The sequence below is a fragment of the Schistocerca nitens genome, chromosome 3 (assembly GCF_023898315.1).
Source record: "Schistocerca nitens isolate TAMUIC-IGC-003100 chromosome 3, iqSchNite1.1, whole genome shotgun sequence".
NCBI classification, from domain to species: Eukaryota; Metazoa; Arthropoda; class Insecta; order Orthoptera; family Acrididae; genus Schistocerca; species Schistocerca nitens.
The window spans coordinates 173,310,822-173,331,623 of NC_064616.1; the positions used below are offsets into that span (position 1 = coordinate 173,310,822).

At 46.5% G+C, this 20,802-nt stretch overlaps 1 non-coding gene and 1 pseudogene across 1 annotated transcript; both read left to right on the plus strand.

Annotated features, from left to right (window-relative positions):
- Positions 1 to 4,383: 4,383 nt before the first annotated feature.
- Positions 4,384 to 4,501, plus strand: LOC126250194 (5S ribosomal RNA; annotated as a pseudogene).
- A 15,175-nt stretch (positions 4,502 to 19,676) lies between these two features.
- On the plus strand, positions 19,677 to 19,758 carry Trnas-gga (transfer RNA serine (anticodon GGA)). The gene is given in 2 exon segments: positions 19,677 to 19,714; positions 19,724 to 19,758. It is a non-coding gene; the product is annotated as a tRNA-Ser (tRNA).
- Positions 19,759 to 20,802: the final 1,044 nt, after the last annotated feature.

The window sequence follows — 20,802 nt, forward strand, 5'->3', positions numbered from 1 at the left end:
ATCCATCATAGTCCCCCTCCCCCCCCCCCCCACTTTATTTCGTCTTATCCACGAAGTAAGCACCTTGAGAGTAATCTTAAAGTTCAATATAATTTATAGTTTATTTTGACTGGATGCGTTTATACGTCTTTGTCATTTGCATACATAGAATCTTGTACCATGTCTGACAAAGGATATATGTTATCAAATTTATCCGTAGCCTTCCTTGCTATCATTGCCACACTGAAATGCTTATTATGTAGAAATTATTTAATGGTATACGTTAAGCGGTAATCTCTTCTCATAATGCGTAACTTCCTCATCCAGGTTTTACCACATACTGTGTCCTAAACCAACATAAACCAGTGATTTTTGGGCGTTAGTTGGTCAGTCCACTATCTTTATCCTAGTTCTAGAACCACAAGAAAAAATTAGCGCTTAATGACTGTCCAGTTATTTCGGTGTTTTGACCATTAATTTTCATGCCTTCACTCTCAATGGAGGATATTTAGTGTAAAAGAATAAGCTCAAGTTAATATGCACTTGAAACTTTGTTGGCAGTTGTGTTCGGTAGTTGGAATTGAAGAGTCCTCCCTCGGGCATGGGCGTCTGTGTTTGTCCATAGGATAATTTAGGTTAAGTAGTGTGTAATCTTAGGGAATGATGACCTTAGCAGTTAAGTCCAATAAGATTTCACACACATTTGAACATTTTTTTTTAACTGAAGATTTGTGATGCGATACTTTTTCTCATAAGAATTAATGGAAAATTATTCCAGTGGGTGAGAGGACCTGTAGGGTGCGACACTAACCTGCATATTGCTCTACGCTTACTATAATCTCTCCCTCGTATCGTATCACCTCCTGCCATAACTATGGAGGGCCGTTACGCAGAAAAGACGTAGAAAAATAACATTTAGTTTGCCTGACTTCATAAGCAGTTAATTGCACGAATGAATACTAATGGCTTGTGTTCTGAGTAATTTGAACTGGTTCGGTAACACAGAAGTGCATTACGCTCTGCGTGAGGAATTCTGCTCATGAGACGGCTACCGGGTGGATTCTTTGTCTCGGTTAGTGTGTCAGTGGTCAGTCAGTAAACAAACACTATACCCACAAGCTATAGCTGGCTTCTTGTCTGCGTTTGGTGGCTGTGTGTGTGGTTGACGCTGCCTTGTGCGTCTCGGCTGCGTCTACCTTAATCTCACAAGAAATAATCCCCTACTTGGCGACTTATCGTTGAACTGTTGGAAATATCACTTACATATCCGTATTTAGACATTTCTCCTTCCATTCATCACAGAGGACATGGGCTTTGGTTAGTTTCGGTACAACTGGCTTGTTTCATGTATTCTGCCCACCAATCCTCGACATTCCATCCTTTCTCCTTCCCTTTACCAATTTTACTTTTGGTAAATGCAGGAGTGTTCCACATGCCGTGTATCGTAAAACTTGAAAACATTGTGGCACTTGCAGTAGTATTTTCCACAGAACTTCAGACAAATACGTACTGCAACATTTAATTACCAAATTTATTGAATTTTATAACGTTTATCACTTAATTCTGATAGTAATAAAGTGTTTATACGCTGTGAGGCATTCGTAATATGTAATATTAACTGTCACAAAGTTAACCTCCCCCCCCCCCCCCCTCCCCCGCACCCAAGCTCAGTGAAAAACAGTGTCATGAAGTTTAAGGCACGGAAAGTAGAGTTAAATTCATTTGTCACAAAGACAGAGTGAACTAGTGTATCTTTATGACACAAAATTAAGACTTTATTACCAGTTTTCCCAGTTTTATGCGTTTTGTTTCTACAGACACAGAAACACATTTGTCCCAAAATTTAAAAATTTGGTGAGGTTTGGCTTTGTAATTTTCTTAAAATCCAAATAATTATAGACCTATCGTCACTGAAAAAAATAGGAATAGGAAAACTAATCTGCATTAAACAAGTTAATTAAACATAAGTTTACAAACTTATTTACGCATCAGGTCAGTAGAACTACACTCCTGGAAATGGAAAAAAGAACACATTGACACCGGTGTGTCAGAGCCACCATACTTGCTCCGGACACTGCGAGAGGGCTGTACAAGCAATGATCACACGCACGGCACAGCGGACACACCAGGAACCGCGGTGTTGGCCGTCGAATGGCGCTAGCTGCGCAGTATTTGTGCACCGCCGCCGTCAGTGTCAGCCGGTTTGCCGTGGCATACGGAGCTCCATCGCAGTCTTTAACACTGGTAGCATGCCGCGACAGCGTGGACGTGAACCGTATGTGCAGTTGACGGACTTTGAGCGAGGGCGTATAGTGAGCATGCGGGAGGCCGGGTGGACGTACCGCCGAATTGCTCAACACGTGGGGCGTGAGGTCTCCACAGTACATCGATGTTGTCGCCAGTGGTCGGCGGAAGGTGCACGTGCCCGTCGACCTGGGACCGGACCGCAGCGACGCACGGATGCACGCCAAGACCGTAGGATCCTACGCAGTGCCGTAGGGGACCGCACCGCCACTTCCCAGCAAATTAGGGACACTGTTGCTCCTGGGGTATCGGCGAGGACCATTCGCAACCGTCTCCATGAAGCTGGGCTACGGTCCCGCACACCGTTAGGCCGTCTTCCGCTCACGCCCCAACATCGTGCAGCCCGCCTCCAGTGGTGTCGCGACAGGCGTGAATGGAGGGACGAATGGAGACGTGTCGTCTTCAGCGATGAGAGTCGCTTCTGCCTTGGTGCCAATGATGGTCGTATGCGTGTTTGGCGCCGTGCAGGTGAGCGCCACAATCAGGACTGCATACGACCGAGGCACACAGGGCCAACACCCGGCATCATGGTGTGGGGAGCGATCTCCTACACTGGCCGTACACCACTGGTGATCGTCGAGGGGACACTGAATAGTGCACGGTACATCCAAACCGTCATCGAACCCATCGTTCTACCATTCCTAGACCGGCAAGGGAACTTGCTGTTCCAACAGGACAATGCACGTCCGCATGTATCCCGTGCCACCCAACGTGCTCTAGAAGGTGTAAGTCAACTACCCTGGCCAGCAAGATCTCCGGATCTGTCCCCCATTGAGCATGTTTGGGACTGGATGAAGCGTCGTCTCACGCGGTCTGCACGTCCAGCACGAACGCTGGTCCAACTGAGGCGCCAGGTGGAAATGGCATGGCAAGCCGTTCCACAGGACTACATCCAGTATCTCTACGATCGTCTCCATGGGAGAATAGCAGCCTGCATTGCTGCGAAAGGTGGATATACACTGTACTAGTGCCGACATTGTGCATGCTCTGTTGCCTGTGTCTATGTGCCTGTGGTTCTGTCAGTGTGATCATGTGATGTATCTGACCCCAGGAATGTGTCAATAAAGTTTCCCCTTCCTGGGACAATGAATTCACGGTGTTCTTATTTCAATTTCCAGGAGTGTATATGATGAAAGAAAGGTTACAATACTTACAAGTAAGGAAGTATCCTCTAAGCAAGGTAATTAATTCCAGCTGTGAGACACTTACATAAAAATTCAAGCATATGAGAACAAGACAAAATCAAGACACATTTAATACAATATTTTGAGCAACTGCATGTTATATTTAGAATAAAGTGATAATGCGAAATGAAACTTCCTCTTTTTTACTAATCCACTCATACATGTTCCTAATTAAATTAATGAAACTTCTTTTCTACCGTTTCAGTTGTCACACTTGTTTCTGCAGGTAAGTGTGCTGCCACAAAGCTATCCCTATAATCTACGGAAGTAACTTTTCTCGCTTTTCAATGCCAGAAAAAAAATTGTAAAATTTGAATTTTATATACAATGATCTGCACTTGCAACTTATTAACATGAACTTACCATTAGTTAGACAGCTCTTCAAAATTGTCGACAGTAACAAGAAGTTTCCAAGAAATGCACAGATGTGTTTTTCCACCTACAGACAAATTGAGCTTGGTACCAGCTGAAGTGTAATACACATCCCTGTAGCTAACGTCACTAATCGCAACACTGAGCAAGAACACGCTACAGCAGAGCTATATGTTGAATATTGACTCGAATTAGGTTATTTAAAACTATAGATCCAGAGTAAATGGTTCAAATGGCTCTGAGCACTATGGGACTCACCAGCTGAGGTCATCAGTCCCCTAGAACTTACAACTACTTAAACCTAACTAACCTAAGGACATAACACACATCCATGCCCGAGGCAGGATTCGAACCTGCGACCGTAGCGGTTGCGCGGTTCGACTGAAGCACATAAAACAGCTCGGCCACCACGGCCGGCAAATCCAGAGCACACTGTTGTGACGAAGCAATACATGAGTCACACAGTTCCCAGTTTTACGATGTTCGATAAGTAAAGTTTCGCATCAGGATCTCCAGTCATTTCATAACGTACTGTGTAGGAGCAGGCAACGGCCTTGCCGCAGTGGATACACCGGTTCCCGTGAGATCACCGAAGTTGAGCGCTGTCGGGCGTGGTCGGCACTTGGATGGGTGACCATCGTGGACGCCATGCGCTGTTGCCATTTTTCGGGGTGCACTCAGCCTCGTGATGCCAATTGAGGAGCTACTCGACCGAATACTAGCGGCTTCGGTCAAGAATACCATCATAACGACTGGGAGAGCGCTGTGCTGACCCCACGCCACTCCTGTCCGCATCCTCCTCTGAGGGTGACACGGCGGTCGGATGGTCCCAGTAGGACACTCGTGGCCTGAAGACGGAGTACTGTGTAGGCGTAAGTTAACCTCACTTTAAATGTTCCTGCAATTCTGCTCAGGCCAGCGGAAACGTGAAACGCTTGCGAATGCTAACATTACCCCACGTCCGAAGGTCCGTGTCTTGTCCACACATTACATTGTGTTCCGTTTGTATTCTGAAAGAACTCACTGAGCAGACAACTTACAAGGGGAAGGCCTCAGACACGGCCAACCGATTCGGCTCAAATTTGGCAGGTCGCTTGTGTACAAACTAAAATGAAGGAATCTAAAATATTTTGGGTCAACACCCCCGCGTTTTTGAGGAAATAATTCCTAAAGGTTGTGACGAACAATCGACTCAAAATTGGCGGGATTGATAGATAATTGTACATAGAGCATTTTCCATCATCAGGTGTGGGGTCCAAAAACGCATACTTTTCCAGAAAACGAGGTAAGAAACTTTTACAGCTGCCGCTTCTGTACCCACATGGTAAACGTTTTTCGCCGACGGCACCGATAGCGCAATGGGCCGGCACGGTAGCTAAGTGCGTCCGGTCAGAAAGCCGGTTGACCTCTGTAGTAAAAAAAACTGAGTAGAACGATCAACAAACGAACTTGAACGGATGTCGTGTGACGTCCGCAACGACCAAACACAACGATAAAAAAAAAAAAAAACAAAAAAAAAGTTGTCCATGGTAACTAGCTGGGAATCGGAGAACCCGGGTTCGAATCTCGAAGAAACCTAGCGGATTTCTTCTTTTCGTTTGTATTTTCTATATCTCAATTGACCTGGAGTAACATTTTAGTTGCTTACTATCCCAAGAGGTTTGAGAAATTTATTTGCCTACCTTATTATTATCATTCCTTATTGATTTACTTACCTTATTAATCGTCCTATCCCTGTCAATTGAGATATGGAAACATACAAACGAAAAGAATAACATCCGCTAGGTTTCTTCGAGATTCGAACACGGTTTTTTCCGATTCCCAGCCAGTTACCTTGGCCGTTGCGCTATCGGCGCTGTCGGCGAAAAGCGTTTACCATGTGGGTAAAGAAGGGGCAGTTGTAAAAGTTTCTTTCCTCGATTTCTGGAAAAGTATGCGTTTGCGGACCTCACACCTGATTATGAAGAATGCTCTATTTACAATTATCTATCAATCACTCCAATTTTTAGTCGATTGCTCGTCATAACCTTTAGGGGTGATTTTCTCAAAATTGCGAGGGTGTTGACCCAAAATATCTTAAATTCCTTCGTTTTAGGTTGTACACAAGCGACCTGCCAAATCTGAGCCGAATCGGTTGGCCTTGTCTGAGGCCTTCCCCTTATTAGATGCGGGAACATTACAGTCTCCGCCACACCGGCGTGATAGCTTGAGCTGTGCAGATGGGGATTTGGATCAAGGGGTGAAGACCTACGATGTTCAATAACGTTCTCTGGCCAGTGCTTAGTTTTCATTCCACTGCCAGTAATGCCGCCGTAATCCGGGTCTACAACGTTCTCGGCCGCACTGAAGTCTTTACGCCCTTGTACCGCAGCCGCCTTGGCTTCCCGGCAATTGGCTCCAGGGGAGTTGTCGTGTGTCTCACAGCCGCCTGAGCGTCGTAACTGCTCCTCAGAGCGAGGGCCTTAACAGGAAATTACGGCCCTGTACTGGAACACGGACTGCGAGCGCAGCCGCAATTTCCACCTTTACGCCTAGGGTTATAGCGCAGTCCTCGAGCAGTGAAACTTAAATGGCCCTGACAGTAGTAGAATTACAAGATTAATTCGTTTGCGGTACAGTCATGACCGTGAGTAATGGCATAACGCTCGATAATTTATTGAAGTGAGGCGTTTAAAGGGCAGACCTCTCAGTTGTAATTTGCCCCTTTGAACCGATTCATTAGCGTGGTCGACAATTATAGCCAGATTTCACCGCTCCGCGCCTATGCAAATGCGAAATGGCCTCATAATGTCTCCACTGAGCTTGCTTATTATCGCGATGTAATCAAAATGACGCAAAAACGGCTTCATCCATACAAAAGAAAGCGTAGGCATATTTTTATTATCTGTGCAAACTATTAAGGACGCATATAATTAAGAAATGATTTACAAGCATGCTAACTCCAATTTTTATCCACTGGCGACTTTAAAGAGCTGTTGAGTGTCTTACAGAAATATATGTGCAGATATTTCGTCCTGATTGACAGACAAAGTAACATTCAACTTCAGGTTTTTTATTCATAATAGCCAAATTTATGGTTAATTACGATATTTAGCATCTATATCCCTTTGTGAACTGCACAATTTCACCATTTTCTTTGTGACCTGCTTATGCATTTTCGTATAACAAACGCAATGGGTAGTGTGATGTGATGTGATGTCTAGTGTATGATAGGCAAGATCTGTGATGCAAGCGCTTTTGATTGTGAAAAGATCGTAGGAGCCACACGCATGTGAGTAGCGAAAAACAGCTGTCGGCGGAGTCAACATGTAATGGTTGTGATATTACTGACATGATTATTTTGATACTGCTCTCTCGTAACGCTGAGGTTTCGAAGTCTTGTTCGCTGAAATTGGTTGAAGTTGTAACCCAATTGTTTGATGAAGGATATGACTGCGTTACTTTAAATTTGAGATTCCTTCACATTTATTATCGCCAAAACACATAATAAGGAGTTTAACAGTTCAAATAAGTCGCGTCATCAACTGCACTAGATTAACTTCAAACATTGGTAATTTATTCAATATACATTTCCATAGCGAATCGTCACGAAACACCGTTTGAAAGAAAACTGATCGCAATAAATAGTTCTCAGAGTTGGTCACTGAGTATTTACAGGGTGTTTCAAAAATGACCGGTATATTTGAAACGGCAATAAAAACTAAACGAGCAGCGATAGAAATACACCGTTTGTTGCAATATGCTTGGGACAACAGTAAATTTTCAGGCAGACAAACTTTCGAAATTACAGTAGTTACAATTTTCAACAACAGATGGCGCTGCGGTCTGGGAAACTCTATAGTACGATATTTTCCACATATCCACCATGCGTAGCAATAATATGGCGTAGTCTCTCAATGAAATTACCCGAAACCTTTGACAACGAGTCTGGCGGAATGGCTTCACATGCAGATGAGATGTACTGCTTCAGCTGTTCAATTGTTTCTGGATTCTGGCGGTACACCTGGTCTTTCACGTGTCCCCACAGAAAGAAGTCACAGGGGTTCATGTCTGGCGAATATGGAGGCCAATCCACGCCGCCTCCTGTATGTTTCGGATAGCCCAAAGCAATCACACGATCATCGAAATATTCATTCAGGAAATTAAAGACGTCGGCCGTGCGATGTGGCCGGGCACCATCTTGCATAAACCACGAGGTGTTCGCAGTGCCGTCTAAGGCAGTTTGTACCGCCACAAATTCACGAAGAATGTCCAGATAGCGTGATGCAGTAATCGTTTCGGATCTGAAAAATGGGCCAATGATTCCTTTGGAAGACATGGCGGCCCAGACCAGTACTTTTTGAGGATGCAGGGACGATGGGACTGCAACATGGGGCTTTTCGGTTCCCCATATGCGCCAGTTCTGTTTATTGACGAAGCCGTCCAGGTAAAAATAAGCTTCGTCAGTAAACCAAATGCTGCCCACATGCATATCGCCGTCATCAATCCTGTGCACTATATCGTTAGCGAATGTCTCTCGTGCAGCAATGGTAGCGGCGCTGAGGGGTTGCCGCGTTTGAATTTTGTATGGATAGAGGTGTAAACTCTGGCGCATGAGACGATACGTGGACGTTGGCGTCATTTGGACCGCAGCTGCAACACGGCGAACGGAAACCCGAGGCCGCTGTTGGATCACCTGCTGCACTAGCTGCGCGTTTCCCTCTGTGGTTGCCGTACGCGGTCGCCCTACCTTTCCAGCACGTTCATCCGTCACGTTCCCAGTCCGTTGAAATTTTTCAAACATATCCTTTATTGTATCGCTTTTCGGTCCTTTGGTTACATTAAACCTCCGTTGAAAACTTCGTTTTGTTGCAACAACACTGTGTTCTAGGCGGTGGAATTCCAATACCAGAAAAATCCTCTGTTCTAAGGAATAAACCATGTTGTCTACAGCACACTTGCACGTTGTGAACAGCACACGCTTACAGCAGAAAGACGACGTACAGAATGGCGCACCCACAGACTGCGTTGTCTTCTATATCTTTCACATCACTTGCAGCGCCATCTGTAGTTGAAAATTGTAACTACTGTAATTTCGAAAGTTTGTCCGCCTGAAAATGTACTGTTGTCCCAAGCATATTGCAACAAACGGTGTATTTCTATCGCTGCTCGTTTAGTTTTTATTGCCGTTTCAAATATACCGGTCATTTTTGAAACACCCTGTACTAACACAGTGACACAGAGAAGTGATGTGGATGACTGCAACCGGACTGTTCAAATAAGTTCATAAAACATTTACACTGATCTGTAACAATCATATCTGCACATATTGGTAAAGTTGACATTCAAATGTTGATCCGACGAGTGCAACTCTAGAATATCAACCTTGAAATACTAACATGAATACTGCTAATCGTGGACTTCTACACATAGATGTACACCTCGCGAGTACAGCAAATTCAAAGAAAATCACTACAAGTACTACTCATAACACAAGTTACTGAGTGATGTTATCGAACCGAATTATTCCCAGAGACTAAGTAGAACTGTGATCTGCTGGTTTTGTATGTGGAGGAGTGATAGGATAATTAGTGAAATCATGTAAAAACATTAGGTTGAATCTATTAGTAATGATATTCTAGTGAGTAGTAATTTGGTTTAACTACGTTTTAGTTAACCGTAAATTTAACAAAATTCGATTTCTGTTTTGCTGTTACAATGTGTAGCTTGTCAAGTTTAACATAAATTTCACAGGACGATAACTTGCCTACTTTGTTTAATTTCTTAATTAACACATTATTTCAATGATCAAATGCATCTTCTTGGTCACAGAAATTAGGGCTACAGAATTAAAACACCAATTCTCCGTATTAAAAATGCTTGAAGGTCATAATAACGAAAGTATTTTCAGGTGGACGAGAAACTTAGAGACGAATAACTTTTTAATCAATGTGATTTCAGAAAATGTAAACTTATTGCTGAAAATAGGGAAATAATAGCTTTCTAATGAGCTGTGTCACTTTGCAAATAAACAATCTTTATTTGACGTCATTTTTCTGAGCACATAATCTTTCCCCCCTGTGGGTCCGGAAGTTAGAATAGGCCCGTGGTATTGCTGCCTGTCGTAGAGGCGACTAAAAGGGGTCTCACACGTTTCGGTCTTTATGTGATGGTCCCCTGTCGAGTTTGACCTCCATCTTTCTAAGTTTTCCCGAAGAGCGAGCCAATAGGGGAAGGACGGCTTACATGGTGCATCTTGTCCATCGTGCATTGAAATCTTTAGCCCACTTTCTCGTAGTCGCATTGCAGTCCCACTCATTCTCCTTCTCTTGGGTGAGGACACCTTCCTGGGTGCATTTTCCACCATGCACTATGCAGTGTCGCTTTCTGCGCCGACGATAACCATGGACCTTTTAGCACCTCATATCCCGCACGGTAGCCAGTCCGTTGTGGTAGGACAGCCATGTACCCCGTTGGTTGTAGCCCCCTGACAACACAGGGATCGCTCTGCTGATGCCTGCGCCGTTTACTCCGATCGTATTCCATGGAGTAATGCCCATGTCCCTGGGACATCGGGACTCCCGGCAATGGCCATCATGAGAGGTGGCCCTTGCTGAAGCTGGGTGGCGCCTGTGGGGGAGGGCCCCTGGTCGCAGTGGGTGTCATCAGTGTGAATGACACGCCATGAAGCATAGTACGTCATATTTTGATGATGGTCCGCCGCCAGCAGTCTCTAAGCGGGCCAAGTCCAATTTCAGTGAAACTTTATGGCAGATTAAAACTGTGTGTCGGACCGAGATTCGAACTCGGGACCTTTGCCTTTCGCGGGCAAGTGCTCTACCAACTGAGCTACCCAAGCACGACTCATGCCCCGTTCTCACAGCCTTAATTCTAGAAACAACCTCCAGGCTGTGGCTAAGCCATGTCTCCGCAATATCCTTTCTTCCAGGAGTGCTAGTTCTGCAAGGTTCGCAGGAGAGTTTCTGTGAAGTTTGGAAGGTAGGAGACGAGGTATTGGCAGAAATAAAGCTGTGAGGACGGGGCGTGAGTCGTGCTTGGGTAACTCAGATGGTAGAGCACTTGCCCGCGAAAGGCAAAGGTCCCGAGTTCGAGTCTCGGTCCGGCACACAGTTTTAATCTGCCAGGAAGTTTCATATCAGCGCATACTCCGCTGTAGACTGAAAAATTCATTCTTCTAACTTCAGTGCTAAGAAATACGACCCCAAATCGTTTCCCTCCCTGGCCACACCATGGGAGGAACGCCAGGCTAAAGACGGCAGTGAAGCTTATCCGCCCCAGTACGTCGCATGTACGAGAGTTGATGCAGAATCTTTCGTGTCCATGAAGCCTCAGTATTTTGTGGTGCATTTGGAAGACAAGTTTGGGGAAGTGGAGGGCTTGTCCAAAATGTGCTCTGGGTCAGTCTTGATAAAAACAGCATCCTCTGCCCAGTCATGGGCATTACTTGCTTGTGACAAGCTGGGGGCAGAATACAGCGCTGTGGCCGGCAACGACTATATAAAAAAAAACAAGTGTCTGGCATAGTTGTTACTTCGGTTACTGCTGCCACAATAGCAGGTTATCAAGTTTTAAGTGAGTTTGATCGTGGTGTTACGGTTAGCGCACGAGCGATGGCATAGCAACTCCTGAACATCAGGAATCCGGTAGAACATCATATCTCCGACATCGCCGCGTCTGGAAAAAGATCCTGCAAGAACGGGACCAATGACAGCTGAAGAGAATCGTTCAACATAACAGAAGTGCAATCATTCCACAAATTGCTGCAGATTTCAGTGCTGGGTCATCAACAAGTGACAGCGTGCGAACCATTCAACGAAACGTCATCGATATGGGCTTTCAGAGCCGAAGACCCACTCGCGTATCATTGATAACTGCACTATACAGAGATTTACACCTCGCCTGGGCTCATCAACACCGACATTGGACTGTTACAACTGGAAACGTCTTGCCTGGTCGGACGAGTTTCGTTTCAAATTGTATCGAGCGGATGCACGTGTACGGGTATGGAAACTACACTCCTGGAAATTGAAATAAGAACACCGTGAATTCATTGTCCCAGGAAGGGGAAACTTTATTGACACATTCCTGGGGTCAGATACATCACATGATCACACTGACAGAACCACAGGCACATAGACACAGGCAACAGAGCATGCACAATGTCGGCACTAGTACAGTGTATATCCACCTTTCGCAGCAATGCAGGCTGCTATTCTCCCATGGAGACGATGGTAGAGATGCTGGATGTAGTCCTGTGGAACGGCTTGCCATGCCATTTCCACCTGGCGCCTCAGTTGGACCAGCGTTCGTGCTGGACGTGCAGACCGCGTGAGACGACGCTTCATCCAGTCCCAAACATGCTCAATGGGGGACAGATCCGGAGATCTTGCTGGCCAGGGTAGTTGACTTACACCTTCTAGAGCACGTTGGGTGGCACGGGATACATGCGGACGTGCATTGTCCTGTTGGAACAGCAAGTTCCCTTGCCGGTCTAGGAATGGTAGAACGATGGGTTCGATGACGGTTTGGATGTACCGTGCACTATTCAGTGTCCCCTCGACGATCACCAGAGGTGTACGGCCAGTGTAGGAGATCGCTCCCCACACCATGATGCCGGGTGTTGGCCCTGTGTGCCTCGGTCGTATGCAGTCCTGATTGTGGCGCTCACCTGCACGGCGCCAAACACGCATACGACCATCATTGGCACCAAGGCAGAAGCGACTCTCATCGCTGAAGACGACACGTCTCCATTCGTCCCTCCATTCACGCCTGTCGCGACACCACTGGAGGCGGGCTGCACGATGTTGGGGCGTGAGCGGAAGACGGCCTAACGGTGTGCGGGACCGTAGCCCAGCTTCATGGAGACGGTTGCGAATGGTCCTCGCCGATACCCCAGGAGCAACAGTGTCCCTAATTTGCTGGGAAGTGGCGGTGCGGTCCCCTACGGCACTGCGTAGGATCCTACGGTCTTGGCGTGCATCCGTGCGTCGCTGCGGTCCGGTCCCAGGTCGACAGGCACGTGCACCTTTCGCCGGCCACTGGCGACAACATCGATGTACTGTGGAGACCTCACGCCCCACGTGTTGAGCAATTCGGCGGTACGTCCACCCGGCCTCCCGCATGCCCACTATACGCCCTCGCTCAAAGTCCGTCAACTGCACATACGGTTCACGTCCACGCTGTCGCGGCATGCTGCCAGTGTTAAAGACTGCGATGGAGCTCCGTATGCCACGGCAAACTGGCTGACACTGACGGCGGCGGTGCACAAATGCTGCGCAGCTAGCGCCATTCGACGGCCAACGCCGCGGTTCCTGGTGTGTCCGCTGTGCCGTGCGTGTGATCATTGCTTGTACAGCCCTCTCGCAGTGTCCGGAGCAAGTATGGTGGGTCTGACACACCGGTGTCAATGTGTTCTTTTTTCCATTTCCAGGAGTGTATTTTATGAATCCATGGACCCTGCGTATCAGCAGAGGACTCCTCACCTGGTGGAGGCTCTCTAATGTTGTTGGGCGTGTGCAGTTGGAGTGATATGGGACTCCTGATACGTCTAGATGCCACTTTGACAGATGGCACTTGCGTAGGCATCTTGTCTGATCATCTGCATCCAGTGTGCATATCGACTTGGGCAATTTCAGCAGAACAATACGACACCCCACACGTCCCGAATTGCTACAGAGTGGCTCCAGGAACAGTCGTCTGGCCACCAAACTCCCCAGACATGAACATTATTGAGAATATCTCGGATTGCTTGCAACGTGCTGTTTAGAAGAGATGGCCAACCACTACTACTCATACTGAATTATGGACAGTCATGCAAGGTTCATGGCGTCCATTCCCTCAAGAAGAACTTCAGGCATTTGTCGAGTCAATGTCACGTCGTGTTGTGTGTACTTAAGCGTGCTCACGGGGCCCTACACTGTATTAGGCAGGTGTACCAGTTTCTTTGGCTCTTCAGTGTAATATTCAGTTATTGCGATTGTGGAGGCCAACATAAAGTTGAAATTTCTGGCTCTTGCTTCTGAAATCCATGCTGTACAGCTACAGCCGTGTAAGTGGTGCATTATGCCCCACAAATATGCTATCCCTTGCTTGGAAACACCCCAGAATTTGTCTAAACGAGCGTGGAAATCACCTAAAACACTTATACTGTGTAGTATACAACGGAAGTTAATGTGTGTCTGGCTTACTTTCCTGCCTCGCAAGCTAGTTCGCTGTTGTTAGATTATATTAGCATGTGGCTCTGTTAATAACTACCACTGAATAATATCATCAGCGTTGACGAAATCAGTATACACTTTAACCTGAAAGTCAGAACTACAGATAATCTGTGATTACAGCAAAACTAACGCCGTAAAATCACGCACAGCATCAAATTTGTGACGAAATTTGGTAAACGAACGACCAGAAATGTTCTTGTGACATCACGGCAAGACAAAGAATACCGCGTTAAGTGAAAGCATTTTCGAGTGCCAGGCTATTCTCGGATTTGGACAAAATCGCCCACACTTATCTCCGTCAGACTGCTGACACAGGGATTATCCCGGTGCCGTGGAGTTAGGAAAGCCTTCCCTAAGTCCCGCTAAAGCTCATCCCGTTTCCTGTGACGTCGGCGGTATCCTGTGGCGCGAATAAAACAATAAAACAATTTTTTAAATATATCTTGTGTATGCTGTTCTTAATCTAAAATTGCATAAATTTCACCAGAGATGCTTTTTTTAAATATGTTTTTGTTTATTGCTACCTGTTTAGCGCATGGATCATTTCCAAGCGGTACGGAACAAGATCGCATCAGTTATTTTTCAAGTAGGATTACTTTTATTTTGTTACATTTGTACATGGTCATTTTGTTATCGATCTTTAATACATTGATGTAGCGACCACGTACAAATGTAACAAAACAAAAGTACATCCTTCTTGAAAACCAGCATTTACGATCTTATTGCGTACCGCTTGAAAGCGAGGCATGCTCGAAAGCGGTAGCAGTAAATAAGAAACATGTGTAAAAGATTGTATAAGGTACGGTGGGATATCATTACAATGCATTTTACACATAAAATAAATCTGCGGGATGAAATATGGATTGAATAATTATTTCTCCGCTAACCCGTTAGTATAGACAACGAAAATATGCACACATCAAAAAAGTTTTGCATCACTTCGGTTCCGAGGTTTCCGGAACCTGTACAGAAAATTGGAATAGAGATAAACATAAACATCATTTCCGCCCTTTTTATTGCTCATGAAAACCACACATTGCATGTTGTACCACCATACAGCGAGTCCTTCAGACGTTGTGGTCCAGACTGCTGTGCACACCGTTACCTCCAGTACCCAGTAGCACGTCCTCTTCCACAGATGCATGCCTGTATTCGTCGTGGCATACTATCCACAAGTTCCCAAAACAACAGGGAACCTTCATCTTGCTGCAATCGCTGGATAGTATGTTTAAGGCCTACAGCCTGACCGGGTTGCCTCCAAAGACGTCTCCGACGATTGCCTGATTGAAGGCATATGCGATACTCGTCGGTGAAAAGAACGTGATGCCAATCCTTAGCGGTCCATTCGGCATGTTGTTGGGCCCATCTACACTACTGGCCATTAAAATTGCTACACCAAGAAGAAATGCAGATGACAAATGGGTATTCATTGGACAAATATATTATACTAGAACTGACATGTGATTACATTTTCACGCAAATTGGGTACATAGATCCTGAGAAATCAGTACCCAGAACAACCACCTCTGCCCGTAATAACGGCCTTGATACGCCTGGGCATTGAGTCAAATAGAGCTTGGATGGCGTGTACAGGTACAGCTGCCCACGCAGCTTCAACACGATGCCACAGTTCATCAAGAGTAGTTACTGGCGTATTGTGACGAGCCAGTTGCTCGGCCACCATTGACCAGACGTTTTCTGTTGGTGAGAGATCTGGAGAATGTGCTAGCCAGGGCAGCAGTCGAACATTTTCTGTATCCAGAAGGGCCCGTACAGGACCTGAAACATGCGGTCGTGCATTATCCTGCTGAAATGTAGGGTTTCGCAGGGATCGAATGAAGGGTAGAGCCACTGGTCGTAACACATCTGAAATGTAACGTCCACTGTTCAAAGTGCCGTCAATGCGAACAAGAGGTGACCGGGACGTGTGACCAATGGCACCCCATACCATCACGCCGGGTGATACGCCAGTATGGCGATGACGAATACACGCTTCCAATGTGAGTTCACTGCGATGTCGCCAAACACGGATGCGACCATCCTGACGCTGTAAACAGAACCTGGATTCATCCGAATAAATGACGTTTTGCCATTCGTGCACCCGGGTTTGTCGTTGAGTACATCGTCGCAGGCGCTCCTGTCTGTGATGCAGCGTCAAGGGTAACCGCAGCCATGGTCTCCGAGATAATAGTCCATGCTGCTGCAAACGTCGTCTAACTGTTCGTGCAGATGGTTGTTGTATTGCAAACGTCCCCATCTGTTGATTCAGGGATCGAGACGTGGCTGCACGATCCGTTACAGTCATGCGGATAAGATGCCCTGTCATCTCGACTGCCAGTGATACGAGGTCGTTGGGATCTAGCACGGCATTCCGTATTACTCTCCTGAACCCACCGATTCCATATTCTGCTAACAGTCATTGGATCTCGACCAACCGGAGCAGCAGTGTCGTGATACGATAAACCGCAATCGCGATAGCCTACAATCCGACCTTTATCAAAGTCGGAAACGTGATGGTACGCAATTCTCCTCCTTACACGAGGCATCACAACAACGTTTCACTAGGCAATGCCGGTCAACTGCTGTTTGCGTATGAGAAATCGGTTGGAAACTTTCCTCATGTCAGCACGTTGTAGGTGTCACCACCGGCGCTAGCCTTGCGCGAATGCTCTGAAAAGCGAATCATTTGCACACCACAGCATCTTCTTCCTGTCTGTTAAATTTCGCGTCTGTAGCACTTCATCTTCGTGGTGTAGCAATTTTAATGCCCAGTAGTGTATACCGCGCTGCATGGTGTCGTGGTTGCAAAGATGGACCTCGCCATGGACGTCGGGAGTGAAGTTGCGCATCATGCAGACTGTTGCGCACAGTTTGGGTCGTAACACGACGTCGTGTGGCTGCACGAAAAGCATTATTCAACATGGTGGCTTGCTGTCAGGGTGCCTCCGAGCCATAATCCATAGGTAGCGGTCATCCACTGCAGTAGTAGCCCTTGGGCGGCCTGAGCGAGGCATGTCATTGACAGTTCCTGTCTCAATCTATCTTCTCCATGTCCGAACAACATCGCTTTGGTTCTCTCCGAGATGCCTGGACGCTTGCCTTGTTGAGAGCCCTTCCTGGCACAAAGTAACAATGCGGACGTGATCGAACCGCGGTATTGACCGTCTAGGCATGGTTGAACTACAAACAACACGAGCCGTGTACCTCCTTCCTGGTGGAATGACTGGAACTGATAGGCTGTCGGAGCCCCTCCTTCTAATAGGCGCTGCTCATGCATGGTTGTTTACATCTTTGGGGTGGGTTTAGTGACATCTCTGAACATTCAAATGGACTATGTCAGTGATGCAATATCTGGGTACTGGGGTGATGCAAAATTTTTTTCGATGTGTTTACATTACGGGGTGAGTTTACTTAACAAAGACATATACACTGATCGGCCAGAACATTATGACCACCTAACGAATAGCCTGTACGTTCACCTTTGACACGGATAACAGCGGCGATGCTCCGTGTCAAAGAAGAAATGAAGCCATGGTAGGTCGCTGAAGGGATTTGCCACCACATCTGCACACACAAGTCACCTAATTCCCGTAAATTCCGGAGAGTGAGTCGATGAGATCTGCCCACACGTTCAATCTCATCCCATATGTGTTCGATAGGATTCAAGCAGGTGGGTTGGGGGCCAGTACGTCGACTTTAACTTGACACTGTGTTCCTCGAACCACTCCATCTGGCTCGTGGGTTTGTGACATGGTGCTATATCTTGTTGAAAAATGCCACTGCCATCGGGAAACATGATCGTTATGAAGGGTTGTACGTGTATTTAACCGATGTACGATACTCCTTGGCTGTCATGGTGCCTTGCACGAGCTCCACTGGAACCATGGATGCCCACGTGAATGTTCCCCAGAGTATAAATGCAGCCACCCTCAGCTTGCCTCCATCTGACAGCTCAAGTGTCAAGGAGATGTTTCCCTGGAAGACGATGGATTCACGACTTTCTGTCGGCATGATGAAGAAGGTATCAGGATTTATCAGATCATGCAACAGTCTGCCACTGCACCACCATCCAGTACCGAAATCCACTGCCCATTTCAGTCGTAGTGGCCGATGTCGTGGTGTTAACATTGGCACATGCATGGGTCGTCGGCTGCGATGGCCCATCGTTTGGAGTATTCAGTGCACTGTGTGTACAGACACAGTTGTACTACACAGAGCGAGGTGGCGCAGTGGTTAGACACTGGACTCGCATTCAGGAGGACGACGGTTCAATCCCGCGTGCGGCCATCCTTATTTAGGTTTTCCGTGATTTCCCTAAATCGCTCCAGGAAAATGCCGGGATGGTTCCTTTGAAAGGGCACGGCAGACTTCCTTCCCCATCCTTCCCTAATCCGATGAGACCGATGACCTCGCTGTCTGGTCTCCTTCCCCAAACAACCCAACCCCAACACTTGTACTCTGCCCAGCATTAAAGTGTGATGTTTTTTTAGCCACATTTCGCCGCCTGTCCTGTTTTACCAGTCTGCCCACTCTACGACGTCCGGCATCAGTAATGAGGTGTAGCCGCCCAGCCCCACGATGTCTGAACGTGATTTCACTTTGGTTTCGCCACGTGTTGAAAACACTCACCACAGCACTTGTCGCACACCCGTCAAGTCGCGCAGTTTCCGAAATGCTCGTGCCGAGCCTTCGGGCCATCACAATTTGCTCTCGGTCGTACTCAAACAGATCGCGCTCGTTCCTCTTCTATGTACGTACAGCACGCCCGCTGATACTACGTGCATCGCGCGTTTGTCTGACTATCAGTCATTCCTCAGCAGGTGACGCTGCTATCGCCTGGACAGGTTTATATCAACAGTAGGTCGGTGGTCATAATCTTCTGGCTGATAAGTAAAGCAATCAGTCATTGCTTGGTCCATTCCTAATCGGGACGGGGAAAAACTATATTACTTGAAAACGAAAACTGTTTTCTCAGCAGTATGAGGAATTAACACGGTCCCGTGCCTCGATGAAGGCACGAAAATCAGTAGCAAAAATGGCGTCATCGACAGGCAAGATTGCTTGTTGTTTATGTATTTAAATTCATTATGAGAAGCGGAAAGTTGTGACAGTGTCGACGATGAAAGCTTCCACATTTTTAATCTTGGGTTGGGTTGATTGGGGGAAGAGACCAAACAGCGAGGTCAGGATTAGGGGAGGACGGGGAAGGAAGTCGGCCGTGCCCTTTTAAAGGAACCATCCCGGCATTTGCCTGGAGCGATTCAGGGAAATCACGGAAAACCTAAATCAGGATGGCCGGACGCGGTATTGAACCGTCGTCCTCCCGAATGCGAGTCCAGTGTGCTAACCACTGCGCCACATCGTTCAGTTTTTAATCTTACACGGGTGGTGTGCTAATGACTGGAGGAGGGAAGCAGTGCCGACGGAAGTGGTATTTTTAGCATCTTCGCTGAAGACGAAGAAATGTGTTCGTAGTAAGAATACCAATAACAATCTAAGCTTTGTCATTAAAAAGAATTTTTCCGATACTGTGAGAAATGTAACAAGATATGAATTTTGTGAAAAGTTCAGCTTTTGGTGCACAGACATAGGTTTGGGAGCTGGTAACAAAAGTCTGCCGGCCGGAGTGGCCGAGCGGTTCTAGGCGCTAGTCTGGAACCGCGCGACCGCTAGGGTCGCAGGTTCGAATCCTGCCTCGGGCATGGATGTGTGTGATGTCCTTAGGTTAGTTAGGTTTAAGTAGTTCTAAGTTCTATGGGACTGATGACCTCAGATGTTAAGTCCCATAGTGCTCAGAGCCATTTGAACCATTTTGAACGAAAGTCTCAGAAAACCTGTTTTATAAAGGGGATACAATTTCAAAATTACAAGATGAAACCAGCAATTATGTTCCAACCACAAAACGTTGTTGCTGAGAGAAAGTGTGACAAAAGTCTGAAAACGTATTGCATTGGGAATCAACTGGACAGGGCTCTATTTACACGTGAGTAGGCTCACAGGTATTAAACTGCGCTCTTTGTAGCTATCTGCAGGTAACAGACCAGTATCCAAAAATTTATGGCCTGAGGATTGTGAAATATCATGCAAAACGGACAGAAAAGGGGTTATTTCATCGAGGACGGTGATCGAACTTCATACATTTATGTTAACGATTTTTGTGTAGACTGGGTGAGGCAGGAGAACGAAAAAGTATTTTCGGTACAACGTTGTAAACTGTCTACAATCAGTTCATGGTCTTATCAGTACGACAGTACGAGCAGAATACTGGCCGTAAATTCCACTCCGGCTATGTTTCCCTTCTCATCACTGCAGCATCCATTATCGTCTTCCGCTACACCTGGTTCGTCTGCACCACAGTTGCTGTTTTGCGGCCGCTGTTACGATGATAAGGAAGCCACCCTTAGGCCTTACAGGACGACTGGTCATAAACGCTGATGGTATGAGCCATAAAACAAGGAGGCACCATGGGCAGGGGTATCTCGTCGCAAACGGAACTCCGCTACCAGCCTACGGAGTTGCTCAGCGTCGTTGCGCAAATTCGTTTTGCAGCTTAAAATCTACTTTTTGGTTCATTAACAGGTATGGCGTAGCAGCTAAAATTTGTTCTGTTACAGTGCATGGCCTTATTATGGACTGAAATACGGCGTGAATCTTTTTACATGTATTTAAAACAAAAGCTAATTTAGCAGCTTACAGTAATCTCAATTGCTTATAACAGAGACAGTCCTTGTAGACATTACAAACGA